This window comes from Protopterus annectens, chromosome 5.part1, assembly GCF_019279795.1.
Source record: "Protopterus annectens isolate FY-2018-M chromosome 5.part1, PAN1.0, whole genome shotgun sequence".
Classification (NCBI taxonomy): Eukaryota; Metazoa; Chordata; order Ceratodontiformes; family Protopteridae; genus Protopterus; species Protopterus annectens.
This window is the reverse complement of record NC_056736.1, coordinates 264,076,038-264,098,126: the sequence shown is the minus strand read 5'-3', so window position 1 is coordinate 264,098,126 and position 22,089 is coordinate 264,076,038. Positions and strand designations below refer to the sequence as shown.

Sequence of the window (22,089 nt, the reverse complement as noted above, 5' to 3'; positions counted from 1 at the left end):
GCAGTCATGCAAATATCACCTCCAAAGGTCTATTTCTGTCAGGTACAAGTTATGGCATGCATCATAGATTAGTTGTTCTTCAACGAAGGCCATAAAAAGGTCAGCATAAATGGGGGCAAAGGATGCCCCCATGGCCGTCCCCTTGATTTGCCAATAGCATGTGTCCTGATAGAAAAAGACATTATTAGTTAGGACACGTTCTGTCAGGCCACACAAAAAAGTGTTGAACCCTGGCTGATATAATTCAGATTTGTACAGCCAGTATTCAATGGCCTCTAACGAAGCAGCATGAAGGATGTTTGTGTAAAGGGCACTAACATCTAAAGTGCACATCAACCATTCTGGTTCAAGTTGAGTATCTGAAATAGGTTTTAGAAATTCTGTGGTGTCTTGTATGAATGATCGGACCCACTGTAATAGAGGTTTGAGATGTTTCGTAAGAAACAATGACAATGGTTCAGTGATAGAGCCTCTCCCAGACACAATTGGTATCCCAGGTGGTTTAACAGGGTCCTTGTGTATTTTGGGCAAAAAATAAATATATTGACTCATGGGATCCTTAATGGTGAGATGTTGCAAGACCTTATCATTAATAATGCCTTCTTCCCTGGCTAATGATAAAAATTCGTCTATCTGGTTTTAGAACCTAAAGGTGGGGTCCAGGGCATTTCCAAGTAGTACAGCCTAACCTGAAGTTGTCTTTTGGCTTCTGAATCATATTGCAGCCAGTTCATTACCACTATGGCTCCACCTTTATCAGCAGAGAGAAGGACAATGTCTTTGTTATTCTGTAATTCTGTTAATGCTTCCCTTTCAATCTTTGAGAGATTATTTGGTTTATAAGTAATTTCATTCCTGTGGTAGTATAGATCTTTGAGAACACTACTTTGAAATTGATGCATTGTAGGATTCATAGGAGGCATATACCTTGATTTATGGTAAATAAATGCATTTTCCACACCAAAATCAGTAGAATCCTCAAAATACAATCTGAGGTTTATAAGTCTACAAAATAACATTGCTTTTTATGCTAAAAGATCCTCAGTAACTAGGAAACCATGAATAAAGCTAAGACCTTTATTAAGAAGATCAATTTGTGTAGTAGACAAACTTACATCAGAGATATTCAAAACATTAACATTATTTTGGTTTATTTCTGAGTTATTAGTTTCAGAAGCCCATCTATGTTGTTTACTTCTTAAATGTTTTCTACCTGCTCTCTTGTATTTTGGCCTAAAGGGGCCGAACTGTATGCCCTCTTGGGGGTAGGTGAGTCTGGTGTGTGTTGCATGTCTGTATCTGTGTATGAAGACAGATCATCAGTAGATGATCCTGTATCTGTAGGTCACTTTTTCAAGATGGACCTTGGTCATTTTCTTTTGGGAGTTCTAGTTTGTGCTTGTTGAAATCTGACCTGTTTGCTAATACTGAAAGGATTACCAAGCTGATAATCTGTTTGGTCCCTCTGAAATTTTTTGATCTTCCTGGTTTTCAATTGTTCTTCAAGACCAGATAAGTCTTTGGCTAGTTTATTCAAATTACTAGTAAAGAAGGGCTGTCCTTCATATGTCTATGGATCAGAACATAACTTAGTGACTTCCCCCAATCTGCAGATCAATGGCTCTATCATGAAATTTGGCCAGGGCCTCAACGAAACCCACAGTAGCTTATTGTTGGATGTCCACCCATTGTTTATTTAGCTCATCATCAGCCTCATTAACTAATGGTTGTGTTCTGATACGTAGTCCCCTGGGTGTAATCCCTTTCACCATGTAGGCTTTAAAGAGTTTAGAATGCCAGACATGACACCTAAGAGATTTCATGCTCTTTTGTAGTTTATCAAAACATAAACCACAACTAGACTCCGGGCCTAGGGCTGTGCCACTTGGTTCATTATTGTTTGGGGTGCCCAATCCAAAACCCACCCAAGTCCTCCCTGTCAGCTGACAAACCTGATAATAATTTTGTTAATTCCATAATGGTGCAATATATTCCTTGTAAAAAAACTTTTTATTGGTTCACTAGGTATTAATATAAATAGACCAGCAAACTTATAAAGACTAATTTCTTGTCCCTTGAAAACTTGTTGTAAGTCCACTTAGTAAATTATCAAGGGATAATTTAATGGCAATATTAGCCCTTGCTGGATATAATAGCAATGCTAAGCCATGTATGTTGGTCCAATTTGTATTTGACACTTGTATAGATAGCACATAGAATGAATAATAATAGTCCCTGTCACTACCGTGAATGAACCATTCAATTTTGGTCATATGGCTACCTTTCTTCAGGACAGTGCTACGCCCATTCTAAAATAGACTGACATACACATAGCCAGATCATGGTCCGCAAGATAATAGGTTGTTGGTCTAAATATTAATCAGCCCTTTATTTCAAGCACAAAATATCACCAACAGGTCCAAAGCCTGATCATAAATAATAAAAATTAACAAAAATTAAATAGTCTGTCAGTTGAGAGCTCTGGATGGAAGTTTGAAATAGGGCAGCCCACAACCAGTTCCAAATTCACTTAATCTAAAAAACTGGGATCTGATATAAAAGTTGGATTAAATAGTTGAGCCTGAAAAATCTGGGAGTCATCCAACAAAAAACTGTATCTTTGGAATAAGTAAGGTAATATTGGTTATCAACAAAGGTAGATAACAGTGTTATGGCCTGTTGATCTATTAGCTTTTGTTTAAATGTTCATGTGACAAACTACCCCACATAGAATAAATGCCTGCCCCCAAATACTAGCTATGTCAGTAATCTAGCAAGGGACTAGGTAAAAATAAAATTAGAATCTATAACAATGCCATATACTATTTGTTCCTATCTTGACTGTAACTTGTGCTGAAAATGCAATTTACTTGTGTGTTTACCTGATCGCCCAAAATATATTTGTAAAGACCAAGTAGTCAGGTGTATATAGAGAGGAAACACAAATACAACCTGTCCCAAAAACAGATATAGATCTCTCTCTCATCCAGAAACATACTATTAAATACATTTGTTTTAGTTTAGGTAAATTAAATGCTTCAAAATTATAGGCAAATTGTTATTACAGCTGACATAAATCAAACCAATAGCACTGACCCGTTTATCACAAGAATATAACTGCCCAAAAGCAATACAGTCAATTTAGTAAGAAATGTATGTCATAACACAAAACCAGTAATCCCAACATAAATATTCTGAGCAGAGACAGAATGGAATAGAAACCCCTCCAAAAAAATGCAAAATAAGTTATGAATAACTATTTTCCATTGTTATAATGTCCAAAAATTGAATAGAACTGCGTTTCGGCATACAAGTCCCAAATTTGTCTCTTAAACACTGATATTCCACACCATAAACTTCCTTGATGAATCAGAATAGAAATATGGTTGAAAAGCCAAAGTTCAGTTTATCCCAATGTTGTAAATGTAAGCTAACAAATTACCTCTTGTTCATTCGACTGTTAAATGCAAAACGGAGCCCTTATCACCTTAAATTAGCTCCATTCATCAACAGACTGTTGGTCGCGATGAGAAAATGGCGGCCGAGAAGTCAAAAGTTAGTCAAAAATTAGTGATTCTGGTGTGTGTTGCATGTCTGTATGTGTGTGTTGCATGTCTGTATGTGTGTATGAAGACAGATCATCTACTGATGAGACATGCAACACACACCAGACTCACCTAGCCCCAAGAGGGCATACAGTTCGACCCCTTTAGTTCCTGCCACACATACCCCAAAGCATCTCTAGCACCTCTAAGGAGCAAGTCTTAAACACCCTCTCCAAGGCCAAAAACACAGCCTCTATGAGAGCAGATAACATCCCAGGCTGTGTTCTACATGAGTTAAAACAGGAATTAGCAATATCACTGGGTACTCTTTTCATTCACAGCCTAAGGACTGACTTCACCCCAGAGAAATGGAAAACAGCTACAGACATCCCTTTGCACAAAGGGGGTGCATCCACTGACCCCAGAAACCATAGACCCATTAGCTTGACCAGCCTTATCTGTAAGGCCATGGAGCGAATCATCATGGACCTTATCAACAGAGATATAGGAAATCTCCAAACACTTGATCTCACCAAGTTTGGCTTTGTCAAGGGGAGATCATGCCTGTTAAACTCGGTGGACTTCTTTGAATCAGTCACCAAAGCTCTAGATTTAGGTAAATCTGTCCATACGGCCTACCTAGACTTAGCAAAGGCCTTTGACGCCAACCCCCACTTAGGCATCATTGATAAAATCACCCAGTTGGGTTTCAACCCATATATTGTCAGGTGGGTTGCAAACTGGCTCACTGATAGAACTCATACAGTCAAAATAGCGGATTCCACCTCCTCCAACAGATCCATAACCAGTGATGTTCCACAGAGATCGGTTCTGGGACCTCTACTGTTTGGTATCTACTTCTTCCAACTCCAGGAAAAAACTAAAGGTCTGTGGTTGATAAAGTTTGCTGATGACTGAAAACTGGAAGTGGTTATTGAGTCCCCTAATGATGTCAACATCCTGCAAGATGGACATATGCAGACTAATGATTGGTGCCAAAGTCATGGTCTTAAACTAAATGCAAAACAATGCATTATCTTCCCCTTCGGCAAGGGTGATGTTCCTGCAAACTACTACATCGATAGCAATACTCTAAGCACCCATTCAGTGGTTAGAGACCTGGGCACACAGGTTGACAGCAACCCTACCTTTGATCACCATGTCTCCACAGTGGTAAGATGGACGTTTTATATTGCTCATCTCATATGTAAAGGAATTGCCTCCAGAAAAAAAAGATTTTATAATCCTCCTGTACTCTTCCCTCATCATGCCAGCAATAGAGTACAATGATCCCTTTGGTATGTACCTTTCCAAGCATCTGCAGCAATTGGAGAGACCGCAAAGGTTCCTTACTAAAAAATTCAGGGTATCTAGCATCTGTCATAGGTGGACAAACTGAAATCACTGTCACTTTACTCTATGTCATACAGACTACTCAGAGGCAGTGCCGTGCATATAAGGTAGTCTCTGACCCTGCTTTAATAGGAATGCTGCACATTCACAAGTCAAATGGCACACAAGTCACTCTCTCAAAGGACCTTAACCTTTTATGCGACATCAACAGAACTTGCTGGAGGGACAGATTTGTCTCCAGAGGTTGCCTCACTTTTGGAACAGGCTTCCAATCATGCTAAACAGATCCCCTTATTGACCCTATTTAAGCGCACTTTGGACGATTCGATGGGTTATCAGAAATTCACCCCCTGGGGTTCCGCCTGTGCTCTTCTTAGACAGGGGCAATATGTGCTGGATTTAGTGTTTGCTTTAAACAGACACTCTTAGGAACAAGGGTGAACTTGGCTAGGCATGTAAGGGCCCTAGGGCCATTAGCCTAGTAACCTCCTATGATCCTATGATCCTGTGATTCCAATCAGTCTGACACTGGAGCTGTGTTCATGTGAGTGGGGCAACCTGTTGCAAATGGCTCAAGACTAATAACTAATGACCCATCAAAAACTAGTTGTGCTATACATAAACAATCATTTTCTAAGCACACACAGAAATTACTCTAGCCAAAACCTACCTTCTGCCCTCATTACTCTATGGAGCACCAATTCTAACGTCATCCCCAAAAAACAAACTTGAAAGCTGCTACAACACAATTGCCAGGTTTGCTACTAATTCATCCTCCTTTACCCACCACTGCAAAGCTGTGCATACCCTTAGCTGGCTGGAACTCCTCCCCTCCACCTCTCCTACATTCAGCTTATACAATACATAAAATCATACACAAACCATTAGCCTGGTCAGCTCTTACCTCTTTAATCAATATATATTTTCCAAAAATAATTCTTAGATTGGAACACAAACAACTTCTCCCCAAAAATAAACTGAATAAATCCCATTGGCAAAGCCTATACTCATACTCAGTAGCAAAAAAATGGAACTCCTTACCTCTGACCACCAGAACTATTTCTAACCTACCCCTTTGAATGCTCCCTAAAGGAATACCTTACAAAATCCTGGACCTGCTCCTGTGCCAATCATGGCTTAACTTACTTACCATACTTAATTCACCCCTTTCAGCCTAGATCAACTCATAATCCTCTCCAGCCTCCTACTCCACTCCTTTTGTTTTCCCCACTACCTTACCTTATTTAATTCATCTCTGTACACCTTTCCTATACATCTTTCCTCCTTACTCACCTCAAAAGACACTGCATTCTTCTTATAGTCCCCTAATCTCCATCCTTCTTCCTTCTATAAACACAATATGAGCACCTCTCTCATACTAAGACATCACTTAATTTCAATTCACTGTCTGTAGTCATGTAATCTCAAATATCTTTTTAAATATTTTATTAGAATCATTTCAGATCTCATTTACCACATACTAATCTGTGTAACAAATAATATGACTATTGAATTTTTTTTTACATATTCTCCAACTCATGTTATATTTTTCATTGCAGTCTACTATGAAACATATGTACTATGTTTTTCTCATTACATTTTTTCACTCATGTTTTGTAGTGTAACATGATACTTTGTGACTGAAAATATTTGTATGATTTTTTAAATATTGTGATTGTGGATCTTTTCTCCCCGACTCTCTGCTGAAAATAGATACTTTCTAGCACAGTCAGAATTTCCCAATAAACAAATGTCAAATAACCCAAACAGCAAAAGCAGCCACTGCAGATCATAAACCAAGTAAAATCCAAAAACCAAAATGATCAGGACAGCCAAATGGTTCTGAGTATGCCTTGTACTGAAAACCCATTTAAAGTATTAGCTCTTCTCATCTAACTTATTGTAGACATCTTCAGAAAGAAAGAAAAACACCTAAAAAGACCATAATGTCATACTCGGAACCATTTGGCTGTCCTGATAGTTTTGGTTTTTGGAAATGGCAAATAAATAAACAGATTCAGAAATGTGTTATAGTCAAATTGAAATAGAGCTATATAGTTAACGCATATGACAAACATTATGAATATTTTTATGGCAGACTATTCATCATCAAATCTGATACAAGGTATGAAAGAGTATGTTTTCCAAACCATTACATAAAAAACCTTGAGGCTGCAGAGGAAGTTATTGTCATTGCAGTAATTTGATTTGGCTATCATTCATGCACCTGACAAATAAATTCACTTTGATGATGCAGTGTATAGAGCAGGAATCTCAAACAGGCGGTGCTTAGACCTCAAGCAGCTCTCAGACCAGCACAGCACTTTGTAAGGGAAACTACTCCAGCACATTCTTAGCTGCACTGATTAACTTTCTTTTTTGTTATGATGACAGTACTGGGTGTACCACTCCTCATACAGCCCTCATGGATGTTTGAGTTTGAGACATCTGATCTAGGGCATGTCTCAAAACATGCAAGAAGAGCCTCATGTGCCATGACTTAGAAGTCATGCCAGGTTCACATATCTCCTTAAAGAAAAGAGAAACTGTAAACATTTTCCAAAAAAAAAACTAAAGAAGACTTGGAACTAGACATGTTTAAAAATATGGTACTGTCAGGATGGCCGGATGAAAAAAAAAAGTTCCATTGCAAGTCTAATTGTATTGCCCTTCCTTTAATAGGATTCATGTGTCTCCATACCTGTTGTTCAAGTCAAGCAATGTGTTCATGCCAAATCAATTATGTAATGAAATGCTGCAAAGAATCAGTGAATCATACCTTCTCAAGTATGAATGTTTTGGTCCAATATTTCTCAACAAATAAAACTACAGCCCAAAATTGGAACACATTTCACAGCAGAAACACATATATATTATCGTGTACCTGCAGAAACATAGAAACAATAAACACCAAATACAATATGATCACAATAAAGTTTGACAGTTAAGGCTTAGATTAATTGTTATGAAACCAAACAGGCAATTTAAGAGCTCAGCATCTAGTAAGAAAAGTCAGGGAAGACTTGACACCCAGAGCCCAGGGAGCCATCACATATATAACCGAAGTCATTGACAAAAGTTCTAACCTGCCTGAATACCTGCAACAAGTATTGGTGAATTACTTTTTTTTTTATAACAGTAACTTTAATTCATACTCACACTAGTTTGCTGTACTGTAGTGCAGTCATGTTACTAAGTACTAGTGTTTGATATGTGAGTGGCATAAATTTTGAGAGAGAAGAATAAAGGGTGAAATGTCTAGCTCTCATCAAGACATCTGTTAAGTAGTTTGCATGATTTATATTCTGCTTAGAGCAGGGATGATGGTAGTTGGATACAGAAAGAGTAGCAAAGAAGATTGTGTACAAATGTGAACAGGAAGCAGGAGTAATTATCATTAAGTACCGCAGAAGAAATTAATATCCCACCAAGAAGACATGGTTAAAAGTGTTACCTAGCATCGTGCTGTAAACTACAAATAGAACCAGTTCTAGCAGGTGAAAGAAGGGAATTCCTCACTATCAGTGAAGACTAATTTATTTCCTTTCATAGCGTCTGTCTTCTGAGCCCATGTTTCTGCTTCATTTCAGACATTGGTGCTAAGATACTGAACTTGTCCCCAAAGCATATGTTGTAGTTGTTCTACCCATATATGATAAAGTATGCAATTAAAACGCCACCTTGAGAATTTCACCACATTATCAGGGAGCAAAATATCACACACAACCATCCTTAGCTTTTTAATAATTAAATCGTTTCAGTTCTCACTCAAAATTGTAAATTCTATACTGTATCTAAATAAGAATACAAAAACTAAAAGGAACCAAACTTCTCCATGGGTCCTTTATCTGAATCAAGCTTTAGATGTTTTCTAGCCTTAAAGCATAAAAATGTTTATCTGTCTCTGCTACTAACCACAGGTCAAAGAGACCTGTACAGCTAATAGAAAATGCATTGGACAAACTAATTTCTACTCAGCTTACTGAAATCTGAGCTCTCATATTTCAGCCAGTTGTATTAGTTGACAGTCTGGCACTGCTACAAATAAATAAAAGCCATTAATCTCCCTACCTTTCATCACCTCATCTTAAAAGAGTCACGCTATCACTGAGTCATCAAGCACCTAGGCCAAGTATTTCAATTGTTGATCAGAATCACAGAAAATGAACAAAACTTTTGCAGTTTTTCCAACTGTGCCTGTATGATGCCAGATGCAATACTGTGTTCCCTGCAAAACTATAAAGTAGTGGAATACACAACAATGTCATATTAACATTTTTGTTTTGTTAGAACAATCTGTAAACTATACGTAGCATCAGTGGTGTGTAAACTACAGTACTTTCCCTTTTTGCTCTTTATTGGTAACAGGTTTCTTTGATCTGTGAAGTTGCATCAATGAACTAATGGCTAATATCATGGCAACAATTATATTTAATTATTCATTGTACATTTATTAGCCAGGTAGATCCAATGGTCCAAGGACCCTTTTCAGTCCTGACTCTGGCTAAGAAGGGACACTTGCATTAACAATATTAACAACCTTACCTGGATTCCTGAATTTCTCTCACATGATATGTGCTTACTAACTATGACCCTCCAAGATCAGATGGCTTTCAGGAATGATACATGAAGCATGACTGTCCCTATTGCCATTATCTTATACTTATCCTCCCTCCAATTCTTCTTTGTCTTAACCAGTAGTTGTAGTAGGTAGGTAGGTAGGGGAATGAGAGGGCACATCAGCAGCAACTCACATTCTTCTGGATCATTAAGGAGTCAGCCACAATGTTCGTTTTGGTGTGAACCACAGGCAAGATATGCTAATATATCAGTGCAAGGCATCAAATATCCTGTGAATCCTTATGTAAGTTGATCTCCTATGTGAACTATAAAGGACCCCCCACCCCAGGCCAGGGACTCACTGAAGCAGCACTGTTGCACAAAGATTACAAAACCACTTATTCCTTTTATATATCTAAACAACAGTTACTGTTCAAGGAAAATGTTGCCTTGATGTGCATTGTGATGCAGACTTCTCTGGTATGGAGTTTATTTATTTCAGTTTTTTAGCTAGGTGAAGCAGCCATATTATACCATGACCCTCCATTAATATTCCAAAACGTGCATGCTGATTGGCCAGCGTGCACATTGTAAATCGACTTATACTAATGGAAAAAGGTCCGGTCGCCCGGACTTTTTCCATTAGTATAAATCTCTTTTAAAACACTGTCTCGCTATGTTAAAAGAGTTTAACATAGCGACACGTGTTTAAAAAAAGCAACGGAGATCTCCGTTGCTTTTTTTAAAGCTGTCTCGTTATGTTAAACTCCTTTAACATAGCGACACGGTGTGTAAAAAGCAACGGAGATCTTGCTTTCTCCGTTGCTTTTTTTTTAAACCTGTCTCGCTATGTTAAATGGGTTTAACATAGTGAGACAGCTTTAAAATAAGCAATGGAGATCTCTGTTGCTTATTTTAAAGCTGCCTTGCTATGTTAAACCCATTTAACATAGCGAAACAGTAAAAAGCAATGGCGATCTTGCTTTCTATGTTGCTTTTGGCCACAGCTCTGATGTACTGCGTAGGCATGCGCAGTACATCAGAACTGCCGTGGATACCAGACAGCTGCGGAAGGGCAGCAAAGAGGCATTATACAATGCCATTATTTAAGAAAAGTAATTATTTCTTTTCTTAAATAATGTCATAGTATAATAGCAATAACCCACTTCTAGGTGTGGGTAATGCGGGATTTACCCACAGTTGTCTTTGTTTGGTCCCTCGGGTGAAACCATGCCAACAGTGGGTAAATCCCGCATTACCCACACCTAGGCGTGGGTTATTGCTATAATAATATCCCTTTTTTCAGGGATGATTTTGACTTAATAGCACTGAAGAGTATATTCATTAGAAAAAGGCCAAAAGAGAGAATAACAAACCAGTAAGAATTATAAAGAGGGAATAAAAAGCATGAACTAAAACCAAGGAAAACAAAAAAACATACGTTCACCATAGAGAAAAAACAGTCCATTTTATTTAAAATTGTATTTAAAAATAAGCGCTTTCGTCTTTGTGACAATGAAAAACTTCATCTGATCAAGGGAAACATTCAAACGCATACTTAGATAGGATTGCTGCTTCACATGATGATGATTAGTCAGGAAATTTAGGTTAAGAGTTTGAAAATCTTAAAAGGAAATACCAGAGGCTTGGAAATCCTGTACAATATCTTCGTGTTACAACAAATCAAAGCAAAAAAGAAAACAAGTTTGCCCTGAATGGTATAGGAGTCCCCCGTTTTAATATATTTACAATATTTTCAGTGGCCACATTTCCACATAACAGGATTGGAAATTCTTTCATACCTGTTCTGGTTCTCAAAAATGCTTTTACGGTTTGTCACCCACTTTCTCCTTTACTTGTATATTGTCACACACGATACACCAATTTTGGTTTTAAAATCCATCTTAGTTTGCCGCTATCAGGACTAAAAGTGGTGAGAAAGCTGTTTGCCATGCTCTAATGCGCATTGCCCTCACAACATTGTGTATTCACTAAGTTGTTAGTGTTACCATGTGTTTTCATGTGCAAGATAGGGGTAAAAGAAACAGGACAGTTTGACCCCAGATGATTTGACCCTGGATGTTTTGACCACAGACAGTTTGACCCCGATGCAATTGAATAAATGTTCATATTAAAACTCACATTTATTGTTTATGAGAATATTTATTGGACAGTTTGACCCCGGATGTTTTGACCCTGAACTATTTGATCTTAATCAAATATAATAAAAGCATTTTACTACTAAATATTTTAATTAGGAATTTTATATAGGAATTTAATATATTATTTAACATACAATCATAATAGATTAATATTAATAATGTTATTATTTGGTGTAGATCAAATGCAAATGTTTTAAGCAGTTATATACGTATATATGTTAAAGCTAGCCCATTAAGAAATTGTGGTAGAATAATATTTTGTTCTGTCTAATAACGGGTTATTTTCTGCGCAATTGTGTATGATTATTTTTTTCCCTAGTCTTGCTGAGTGTTCTAAGCTATTATAAAGCCTTGCTACAGCTCTAGATATGGAATGTGTTACTGCAGGGGTCAAAATGTCCTGTACACAGGTAAAATGACCTATTTCCCTTTTATATTGAACCTCAGGTATCAAGTCATTCAAGAGCCCCAATGGGCATCCCCGTTTGATGAACATGTCAAACTACTCAGTAAACTCAAACCCACCAGCCTAGCTGCAGATAACCACGCATCAGAATTCCTTAAATCTACCTCTGAAGTCATAGCCTACCCCATCTCCATCCTGATCAATTGATCTATCACCAAAAACTACATCCCACTAATCTGGAAAGTCTCCTACATTGCTCCATTGCATAAAGGCGGCAACTCTACCAAACTTACAAACTATAGACCCATCACGATTCTTTCACCCCTATCAAAAATACTTGAAAAATGTATTTACTCCCAGCTCCTACACTACCTTTTCTCTAACAACCTATCTAACACACAACATGGTTTCCGCCCCTACCATAGCACCACAACCACCTTCCTGAGCTTCACTGACACAATAAATCAACACAGAAATCATAATAAGTTTGTGTCATCCATATTTCTAGACCTTTCAAAGGCCTTTGACACAGTTTCACACCAGAAACTACTGTCAGAACTGGCCACACTAAATCTCACTCATTCCCCCCTAGCCTGGTTCCATAGCTATCTAACCAATCATCAACAAGCAGTTAGATGGTAAGAGGAGCTATCACCTTTGCTTCCCATCAACATAGGAGTTCCGCAAAGCTTCATACTAGGCCCTTTGTTCTTCATCATTTTTACAAACCAACTCCATAAAGCCATCTCTCTCACCTCAGGCATCCAATATGCAGATGACTTGACCCTCGTATGCACTGCATCCTCTTTGACACAACTACAGGCTACAACACAACAATGCTTCTTAGAAATAGAAACTTGGTTTACTAATGCTAACCTTATTCTGAACCCAAGTAAGACCAAACTGATGTTCTTTCTCCCCAACAAGACACCCAATCTCCCACCCACTTTTCAAATTCACTCCTTCAACAACACTATCATAACCCTCGCCTCCCAAGCCAAACTACTACGTATTACAATTGATAGCAAGTTAAAATTTGACCTACGCCTATCTCAAACTATAAAAAACACATACCAAACTAGGCTCTTTCTATTGAATCAAACCTTTCCTAACTAGTCAATCTAGACTAAACATCGCTAGGACTCACCTGTTATCCACTCTTCTCTATGCTGCTCCAGTCTTTACCAACCTCAACAAAAGTGACCTTGCAAAATTTCAGTCATGCTACAGCAAAATAGCCATGTTTGCCACATGTTCTCCACATAGATCTCACCACTGCTCTGTCCTACATCAAATAAACTGGCTAGAACTCCCACAACAAATAACCTATACCCAATTCATTTTTGCCCATCAACTAATATACCAACCAAATAAAACCTCAGCTCTACAACAAGTACTCCAACCCTATACCAACACACTTCTACTCTGATCCTCACACAAAACACTCCTGCAAGTATCCAAAAGCAACAACAAAGCTGGGGACGCCCTTTACTCCCACAATATTTCCAAACTTTAGAACTCAACTCCCCAACACATCCTAAATATTACCAACCTACATGAATTCAAACAGTTGCTCAAAGACCACCTCACTAACAATCTGCTTTGTTCCTGTACCATCCCAGGCTAACAGCACCCAATCCCACACCAAGACTCCTCTCCCACTTTCTTACCATCACCCACATATCCACCCCCCCTTATTAACCCAGATCAGTGTAACTAACTGTACCTGCCAACTATTTAGAGTAGTATAACAACAACTACAATGTTCATTATTCACTGCTCTATGTTGTTACCACACCTATGCTGACATTAAGGTCTATACCTGTAAGCTAAAAAAAAAATAAATAAATAAAATAATCTTATATAAATATATGTGGAAAGAACTATCTTTTATCTATGCAAAGTGCTTATTGTATAAACTGATGTACAATTCTTTTGTTTGTCTTAAATATTTTTATTTTTAATTGTTTTAAATGTTATTGTAAATCCTTTGTAAACTCTACATTGTAACTTTCTTGGCGCTTTTCTTCCCGGTCCTCTCCTGAAAATGGTCTTCCACCCAGATGGACTATCCTGGTCAACAAATGTAAAATAAATAAATGTCTTTTAATCAGAGACATTCTTCCCTAAAGTGGGTGCTTAATGTAGTCATCCTTGCAGCTCTCACTAGTTGACCTTGCACTACAGCTCTTATTTGATGGAGTGGGTGTGGACTTCTGTAATGTAGAAAGGCTTTGGAATACTTTGGTTTACTAAAAATTTGGGAGGTGTACCTACTCTTCTCTGTGTACTTCTCAATTAAAACATCTAAGCAGCCAATTCTTTTTTCATACTTCACATGTGTAAATTTTAAAAATTCTGTTGTCCCATCAGTATATTCTAAAATAGTATCTATATTCTCTTTTTCAGCCTTCCATATGATGAATATATCATCTATATAGTGGACTTACAACCTGAATGAATCCTTAAAATGTTGTTCAAACAAGTACTCATGCTCCCATTGGGCCATAACTATATTAGCAAAAAGGGATCCCACCAAAGAGCACATTGCCACTCAACTTTTTTGTAAAGAGTACTGACTATTGAATATTAAATATTTGTTAAGTTAGTACAATCTCCAAGAGTTCCTCATAAAAGTTAACTGTTTCCTGTGGGACCTTCCTAGAAAATAAATATTCCGTAAATAGATGTATACCTTCATCCTGAGGAATCATGGTATATAAATCCTTTACATCTATGGTAATGAAAACGTCATTGGCATTACATTCTAATTCATTAATTTTTCTTAGGAAGTCTCAAGAGTCCATGCATATGTGTCTTTCCTCTTCAAGTAGTGTTCTAAGTTTGTTGTCTAAGGTCATGGTGTATTCCCATTCCATTGACATATAATGGGATTAGTGTCAGTCACTGTCATCTTATATACTGTCTGTAACAGGACTGTTTTTTTTTTTATTTTTTGAATGGCCCACATTTGTGTGTCTCGGGGTTTGTTTTACAGTATACTAAGGAATTATGCAACTGCAACCAGAACAGTTGTTAAATTACAGGCCTTTGTTCAAAGTATCTTTTTTGTAGTCCAAGATGAATTGACAGCCTCTCCTTACACTTAGGTAAATGCGCTGATATGTTACAAGAATTACAAGAAAAAAATATTTCTGATCTTTCTCTAAATGTCACAGACATCTTTGATACTATGTTCAAGTCATCTTAAAATGTAAAGAAGTATGAACAGTTAACATTTAAAGTTTAAAGCTTAGCATTTCAATACTGTGATGCTGCTTACGTAAATTTGTCAAAAGAGGTGACAACTGCCTTTGAACCACTGACTGATCTAATTGCTCTGTTTTTCCATGAAAGGCATGGCTACATTATAAGCAGTTGTGAATCAGTGTTCCTCTCTGCAATAAAGACAATGGAAATAGTTTTATACCTATCTGTCTTGTTTACAGCAGCCTGAACTCCTGAATATAAATTTACCTGTGTCTGTGGTATGTCATGCAGGTGTAGACAAATTCCTCTAAAAATTATGCGAGAAGTTAATCTTTAAAAAAAGTAAGTGGTCTTTCCCTTCCTTTGATACTAAAGTGAGGAAATGAAAGTTGTATAAAGTACAGGCAGGTTTCGGGTACCTACACAGTACTGGAATCATATTGTAGGGAGATAAGCATCCAAAGAGTTGAGTTAAACTGTAGGAGAAGGTGGAGTTTTTTTCTTTAACAAATGTCCCAAGACTGGAGCCAGTGACAAGGAGATCACATCTAAGAGAGACCCCCTAACCAATATCAAACTCATCTCCCAGTCCTCCTCTTGATTATAAACAGAAAGATAAGTGTTAAAAATTACGTTTCTGAAGTCTTTGAGCTTACTTAATGAAAATATTATTCCAGTCAGCTAAAGCTTCATAGAAGACCCCCCAATACACATCAGAACTTCAAGGATAAAATAATTACTATCCACAAAAAATACTGCAGAATCATCCAGGTAGAATGTACAACATAGTGGGGAAAAAGGTGATATATACATAGCAAATAATATTAATGTTACAAGTACTGGGATGAGAATATCTTCACTGTATGTTTCTGCCAAAAGTTCTTGGGTATAAAAAATCTCCCTAATTATCTAATCATCTAAGGTAGTGAAATATGAGCTAGGCCTTTTCCCAATGGACCATCTCACAATGAATTCCCAACTGGAATATTTCTATTACCTGTAGTATCAAATACAATGTCTTCAGTCTTTTATCAGCTACCCCTTTTATTACTAAAAACAATAACCAGTCATCTGCTAACATATAAAAAAAAATCTTTCTGACAGTGCAAAAAAATCATCTAAGACACCTCGTTGTATTATATTCATCCCACAATATAGTTAATTCTTGTGCCAGATATGTAGCCATTTTCCTAAATCTTCATGACCATATTGTACTTATTGTACTTATTCCGTGAGAGGTTCCAAAAGTTAACATTTTAGAAATTCTAAAAAAGAAATTCTAAAAAACTAGTGGAGGAAAAAATCACTATGACCTTTTAAATTATTTTAGATGTGCACATTTCTTTAACCCATATCTTAACAGTAAGTGATATTCAGGTAGCCAAAAAAATAACAACCCAGTAAGAATGGCTGCATGTGATTTGGTCACAGCATGCATTCATTGCCTGAAGCAATTTGTGGTAAATTTCACCGGTGGTTACAGTGGTCGAATTATATTACAGTCAAACTGTAAAAGCAAAGTTTCTGGTTCTTTTAGGCATAGGGAAATGAAAATATATTTGTTTAATTTCTGATTACCTTATTTAGCTGTTTTTGTGTTTTGATGAAATATATCATTGATGAAGTTTCACAATATATTTCATGTCAATGAAAGATCATTGGCAAAGTAAAGGAATTTAACCATAAGTGTATGGGAAGCATGATCTTTCACAAGTCCTCTAAAATAGTTACTTATTTAACTTTTCAAGGAATTCATATTCTGCATGCATCCAAACTGTGGCAATGTAAATCTTAGCTGTCCAAGAATAGGCATTCATATCCAGAAACTGCAGACATCCCAAATGTCAAGATCATTCTATTACTGCTCAGCTAACTCTTGTTTGCACAGGAATGCAAAAAAAAAATCTAAAAAAAGATAACCCCTTCCATTTAACTATTTTAGAGGATGGATGTGCCACACAGGCAATCACATTTTAAAAATGTTTTGGAATAAACAGTATTTTAACAAAGATGATTTTATGACCTATTGTAATCTAAAATTTAAATAAAATGTTCATCTAGAATGGTAAGCAGTTTGTTTATTAAATGCTTCATAGTATGCTGAACAGAAAATTTTATTTCTGCTCCCAATTATTTGATATAGGAGAGTTTTTTCCAATAAAGGATTAAAAAAAACGTCATATACAAAGTTCCTAAGTCCTAAGTCTGTTAAATTTAAACTTTGAAATGGCATCAAAACTATCAACACTATTCCAAATTATTTTATTCATATCAATAGTAGGATTAGGGAGAGTTAGTAAAATATTGTCAACCTAAAGATTTAGGGTAGCAACACATCTTATTGCCTAAAGGACATGAATAGGTATGTAAATAACTTAATTTTGTAAGAAGGGATCCATAATCCCTAAGAATAATAAGTGGGACTGTTGACTTGATTAACAGGTACCACAAAACAAGAGAAATTCAGAAAATATCCAACGTCCAAACTTAATATAACCATCTGACTAATAATATACTGATATCAGATGATTTAAGAAAGTAGTAGGAAATCCCGATATTTCCAGAAGCATTCAGAAATATGGCTAAGACAATCTATCAAATGCTGTTTCAGTGTCAGATCCTACTAACAATTTTTAAATAGCATTTGTCATGGCCCTAACAGGCCCAACAATCTCCTGAAGCAATCTGCAGTCTGTCTCTTTTTAGAAAAACATGATTAATTCCAATGTATCAAAACTGGAACTACTTGAAACAATCTATTTGTCAACATGTTTATATGTAGGCTTCTCCATGTGTTTTGAAACCACATTTATTTATTTACTGGCATTTGTTTACCGGGAAAGTCCACTAGGCCAAGGTAAGCACAAGTACAAAAAATTTTTACAGAGATTACATAAAAGTTCAAAAAATTTACATAAGATTTTCATGAAAAGAATTTATATAGAATGAATTAAACCTGCTACCAACTTTCTGACATGAAGATTGAATGTATTCATAGTACAGGGGTAAAATAATAACATGAAATATTGCAGAGCAAAAACAATTATGTCAGGATTAAACTGTTATATGCAATAAGAGAAGCATAGTATGATAAGGCCTTAAAAAACAACAACCAAGCTGAATATATGAATGTAAATAAAACTTGATTAGAAAGGAAAGCAGTAGTTAGTTTATAGAGCAATAAAGAAAGGAAGGGGAGAGAGAGAAAATAGCAAAAAAGGGAAAGAGAGAGAGGTGGAAGAAGAAAGAGTGGACAGATAGGAAGATGAAATAGGGAAAAGAAAGGAAAAAGAAAGGAGGGAGAGTGGAAAAAAGGGTAATGAAGCTAAGAGGAGACAGAAGGAGGAATAGAGAGTAAAAAAAATTTGTCAGAAGAAAAAGGAGAAATTTTATTAGCAAAAGCTAGGGGTAGGTAGTTTCAGGCATAGACACATCTTGTAGATCCCTTGCTTGTGTTAAGGTGAAGTAAGTAATTGACAAACAACACTGTCTGCCTTAGTTAATAGTCAGGATATTAAATGATTTCCTACAGGAGAACAACAGTTCTGCAGCAGGGTATTAATGCATAAGGATATCCTGACAAATCCAAACAAGATTCACAGCAGCACACTTTAAACCACATTGAAACATGTATGGAAAAAGCACTGCCATGTCTACTCTCCCCAAAATGCAGCTAAAATGCTGTGGTTCAATGAATGTTAATAACAAATAAATGAATAGATAAAATAAAACTTGGCTAACAAACAAAACAGCTCCCAACCTTCAAGCTTATAAGCAACTCAGAAACCCAAACAAAATAAATAATTAAGCAGGATAAGAAAACCCACAACTCAGACCTCCAAAATTCAAACATTATCCTAAACACTTCTGGTCTTGGCATACAATTCATTCTAACCGATGAAGCCCTCATATCTGGCTATCTGCTTTTACCCCTAAAACTAAATTAATCCTATTCACAACCCCCCCAACATAAAAAAAGTTTCACTATAACTTCATCAAACAGTACCAAAATCAAACTTACATCCCATAAAAAAAAAAAAAAACTTGTAGGCTTCACAACGGGCGAAAACCTAAAATATGATCTCCATATAAAAGAAACAATACATAAATGACTCCTTACACAGAATTTCTCCTTACTTAAATAACTTGTTGCTTCATCCAGATTCCAACTTCCTCTACATTGCTCCCATGCCATTTAATCTGCATGCATCTCTATCAAACCTACTAGAACAGTGCTGTAATAAAAAAATCACAAAATGTGCCACTAGCATGTCTTTCTGGATTGCCACTAAGTCCTTGTGACAAAATTCAAAATTTTCTATTCCAGATACCCCTTTGATCTATTGAGGCAGTGAATTGCTAGTTTTTTCATTTTTTCACTATACCAGTTTGTCATTATATTATTAATATTAGGGGATCTTTGCAGCCACCTTCTTAGCTCTCCTACTTAGATTAGTTATGTTTGTTACACTCTGTGTATTCAAAAAAGGAAATTATATCTTTGAAGGCCAATATCAATTATCCTCATCATCTTCTAGCATTGAGATAGTGAAGATTGAGCATTTACTGTCTGCCCTTGTATGCATATGTATTAATTCCTATACTCATCTTTGTACAGCACTTTTGAATCCTTTCAGTTATTACCTGACATGCCTAGTTAGTAAAATATCAGATTCAGTTCATGAAGGTTGAAAAGTTTAATGGTAATTAAATGTTGATTATACTAATGCTTTGTGCAATAGTAATGACTTGTCTCCTCAACCTTCCTGTTGTTACTATCCTTTCGGTTATGTTATTCCTTTCTGTTATTATCTGACTTGCCTACTTAGTAAAATACTAGATCTGATTCATCTCATGAGGATGAAATGATGATAATTAAATGTTGATTGTACTAATGCTTTCTGCAATGGTAACAACATTTATTGGGATTTAGACTTTATAAAATGAAAAAGGATTGAAATGTTGCACAGGTTTTTATGCATATAGTGTCAACACATTCTGTAAAAATAATTCCTTGGCCATTTGCCTTTCTCGGATCATACTAAACTGTCAAAACTGCAAGTTACATTATATTTTGGATCCATTGTCTTACTTCCAGATGTTATTATACTAGTTTTTTTCCTTATTTCATTTCATGCTGTAGGTGCAGCATATTTTATTGTTACATGATAAATGTCTGTTCCATAAGAAAAATATTTTCTTAAATTTGACTGTTCTGCAAAATACACAATTCAAACAAACCCCTATTTAGAAAATGTACTTTCAAATATAGTAAAATCTTGTTCCGACAGACAATATTAAATTCTACATTTCACTTTTTTGTTAGCTATTAGATGCAACTTATCTAAACATTAACATAAAAGTATAACAACACAACAAAGGAACATATATAGGATAGTTATATGCATCAGGCTTATGTGCTGTTCTTTTTTCCCATTTCTTCAGTCTTGCACAGTATGTCCCTTCCCTTTGCCCAAATGACCTGTTTGTTTCTTCTGTCAGGGCAGGAACCAGGCACCACCAGCATAGATGACAATTGCATTATAACCCACTCATTCCCTGTCTAGTGAACTTTATGAGCCCTTCTTTCCCTGACGAGGAGAGAGTTGGCTGTTAGGAAGTGGGCCAGCCTGCCAGACCCTCTGCATTCTCCTCCCAACACCATGGAGAACCTAACTATGTAGAAGATCTCTTGAGCTCCACAAGTGCCTCCTACCTGGGGATGTATGCTGCCTTCACAAGCACATTTCTCTTGGCTTTAGTTCTAAGCACCTTACACAGCATGTGCTCTACAAACCTATCCTCCATAGTCATACTCCTTACTCAGTACTCCTACTATGTCACCCAAACTGCAAGTCAGATTCCCCTTTCTATCCCTCCCCATGATGGGTCAGACATCAGTAGCCACTCATTCTGTCCTTCCCTCCCCATTCCCTCACTAGTATTATTAATCAAACAAAGGTCCTGTGTTGCAGTTAGGGCTTCATCCCTCTGTATCATGTGCATTGCGTGCTGTTCTTTTTAAAAAGAAAATATGGTTGCTGGTTTCCATAAAACAGCATTGTGATTATGATTTGTCTAGGCTGGGAATGGTATATCTGTACTATGGTATAGTACTATGACCTGTTTAAAAATTATATTTTCAGGCATCTAGAAATTTTATTAAGATGTAAAACTAGGTCTTTAATAAAATGTTATTTCAGAAAGCTTCATCTGCATGTGCAGTAACAAAACTGCTGTATGGTGAAAGTCTACAGTCTGAAAGTATCTCTTGTAAAGTGCTTGTATTTTGTTATTCATAAAGTGCACTGCACTGAAACTGTTGTCCTAATTTCCTTGTTTAATAGAATAAGTTGTAGAAATTCAAAGGTGCTTGTTCTATTTGCTCCCTTTAAAAAGAGAACTACATTCACTCTACTAGGAAAATTTAATAAGATGCTTGAGTTATAAAATTATATTGCTATGTACTAAAAGGAGAATTAAGTCTGCATGAGATCAGATTCCTTATTTAATTGTTTAGATCTTAACATCTGTATCAGATTTAGAGAATTAAAATATTTGTCTACAAAAAGTTTCTAGGTAAAAAAATCTGCAATGGCCCACATGTAAGTTAAGTAAGAAGAAACATAGGTGCTATGGAAAGGTAGTGTGAGTTGATTTTGCAGGCAAGTAGAAGTTAAAACCTTAACCTGAAATGGGATGAATGAATAAATGGAATACATGGGCTAAGAAGTAAGAAATTGTAATAGATAGCAGGATCTCTGTGTGTTTGATGGATGTGACTATAACTGTCTAGTGTCAGAGAAATGCCAACATATATTATATAGCAGGAACAAAGCAAAGAAAAATGCTT

General features: G+C 36.4%; 1 protein-coding gene across 1 annotated transcript in view; it reads left to right on the top strand.

The window, feature by feature from the left end:
* Nucleotides 1–22,089, top strand: part of LOC122803361 (calsequestrin-2-like) — a 362,905-nt gene that overhangs the window by 239,210 nt on the left and 101,606 nt on the right. The window lies entirely within an intron of this gene.